This window comes from Portunus trituberculatus, chromosome 46, assembly GCF_017591435.1.
Source record: "Portunus trituberculatus isolate SZX2019 chromosome 46, ASM1759143v1, whole genome shotgun sequence".
Lineage (NCBI taxonomy): Eukaryota > Metazoa > Arthropoda > Malacostraca > Decapoda > Portunidae > Portunus > Portunus trituberculatus.
This window is the reverse complement of record NC_059300.1, coordinates 2,295,456-2,297,955: the sequence shown is the minus strand read 5'-3', so window position 1 is coordinate 2,297,955 and position 2,500 is coordinate 2,295,456. Positions and strand designations below refer to the sequence as shown.

The 2,500-nt window shown below is 43.4% G+C and overlaps 1 protein-coding gene across 2 annotated transcripts in view; it reads left to right on the top strand.

Annotated features, from left to right (window-relative positions):
• Window positions 1-2,500, top strand: part of LOC123520227 (potassium voltage-gated channel subfamily KQT member 1-like) — a 357,021-nt gene that overhangs the window by 45,531 nt on the left and 308,990 nt on the right. The window lies entirely within an intron of this gene.

The following is a 2,500-nucleotide window of genomic DNA, read 5'->3' as shown; positions in this document are numbered from 1 at the left end:
AGTATCTAAAAATAAATACAAAAGGATGAAACGAATAGATTATCCAATGTCTAGCCAGTATCATGGTCAGAGGTGGTAGTAGAAAAGTGTTAAATGTAAATGGCAAATAGGGTCAATTAGGCAGCTTCTTACCTTCTTCCATCTCTCCTCGCCTCCCAGAACTTCCCTGCACCAGATTTCCATTCTCGCGCGTCCCTTGTCTTGCACCACACTGACGCAACAGTTGTCAATGTTTTCGCGTTATTCTCTTTCTCTGGGAAGCTTAGAAACAAAATATTCTGACGTGTGTTGGTTTGGTCCCTCCTAAAACTTGTTCCTTCAAGGCGAGTCAAAAGACGCCTCAGGAACCGCTCCTAAACTAGTCTCCCTCTCACGGTGATTTTTTTTCCCGGTAACATATTCTCTCTCTCTCTCTCTCTCTCTCTCTCTCTCTCTCTCTCTCTCTCTCTCTCTCTCTCTCTCTCTCTCTCTCTCTCTCTCTCTCTCTCTCTCTCTCTCTCTCTCTCTCTCTCTCTCTCTCTCAATAATAATAAAGAATGATGAAAAAAAATATGACAACTTATATATACTTGTATGTCCTCTGGTCGCCTCAAACTCACGCTGTAAAGATTAAAGATTCCTATCAGACTCCCCTGCGCCGCTGCACGCTTGCCATTGCTGACCGTCAGATACGAGCGATTGATTTGTACATTAGCAACTATTATTAGTCTGAATACCTGGCTGTCCTGTGTCGTCACCGCCGCTGCTTACTGATCACAGTTGAGGGTGTTGGGTGGGGGATATTGGGCAGCGGGATTGTGCCGCGTGCCATTCGTTCACCGTGATGGGCCTGAAATGTGATGCTGGGGATTATCTGGCGTGCAATTATGAAATGGTGGTGCTGCTCACGTGTGGAAATGATATACCTTAATGGTGGTTAACTGCATCATATAGTGAGTGTTCGTATTGTTATTGCTGCTGCTACTTTTACTCTTGCTGCTACTACTACTACCACCACCACCACCTCTATCACTACTACTACTACTACTACTCCTACTCCTACTCCTACTCCTACTACTACTCCTACTACTACTACTACTACTGGTTGTGCTAGTGTTTTGGTGGTGCTGTTGCTGTGCTGTGAAGCAGCCCTGTACAATAATTATGGTTTAAGCTTTTCACTAACTAAATTACTCATTCTGCATACTCATCACTGCACTCTGCCACGCCACTCAGCCGTCATGAAACTAAGTCCCCTCATGTAATATGTGTCATTAATTGAGTCCTAGTAGTGATAATATGAAATTCCGAGTGCACCTTTTTTTTTTACTGTCGACATTCGCGTGTTCGTCTTCGTGAGTGATGGAGTTATACTTGATGTTTGTTTATGATCGTGACAACTTAACACTTGCTTACAAAACCCACGTCAAACACCAAAGGAAAATCTCAACCACTCGTGCGCACTTAACTGTTCTTCGCAATATCAGAGCAGCCAGTCGTTTTTTGTGTGGTTATTTATCGTATAATTTATAGGGCAAATCAATCAGAGAGAGAGAGAGAGAGAGAGAGAGAGAGAGAGAGAGAGAGAGAGAGAGAGAGAGAGAGAGAGAGAGAGAGAGAGAGAGAGAGAGAGAGAATTCTTTGACTCTGGATGCAAGGAAGATGGTACAAGCACTACTATCAGTATCAATATGTAACCAATAATTTTGTCTTTCCTTCTCTCCTTCCAGGTAGGTGCGTGCTGGTCACCCACAAATCCAGGTTCAGGTAAGATACAACGATACTTTTCTTCTTTGATATAGACTGGAGAACCTACCAACCGTTTTCCAGAATGACACGAGTCTGGCCTGTGCAGCAGCTCACTGACCAATGATTGGTGATAAAAAGGGTGCCGAATGAAAAATGACAGGTGAGGGAGGCACTTTGATTGAAGATACTGAAACTTTTGTCCTTTGATAGAGTCTGTGATTGATGGCTTCGGTACTTTTGGAGAGAGAGGAGAGATTTCGACAGCCAATTAGTGGGAAGGAAAATAATTATGTTTCAGAAGAAGATTACGGTATATTTGGAGGGTCGTGCATTTGCATTTACGGAAGAATAAATTGATTAACCATACGAGAAGCTACAGTCTCCCCAAGTTGTCATGTATTGGAGTCATTAGTTGTTTAACGAGTCGCGGTTGAGGCGCACACGAGAATGTACTCAGGTAGTATTACAAGGGAGGCATTGCGAACAGTTTTTGGCGGTGTGGTGTCTTGTGACTGTCATGCCCCCCTGCCTACCTGCCTGCCTGCGCTTCTCTCCCGAGCCTCGCACTGCCGCAACCTTAATCAATTTAGTCACGTCCTCGTCATTTGATTAACTAATTTACACCACATGTATTTGCATCTCAATACCCGGAATTATATTTAAATTGAATTCTGTAAGACAAATTACACGCGGCCGATCCTTAATCCGCGAACTAGATTTCTTTTTCTTCCATGTCTTCATCTCGTTGAACAGATTTTGTACTCTGCTTCAG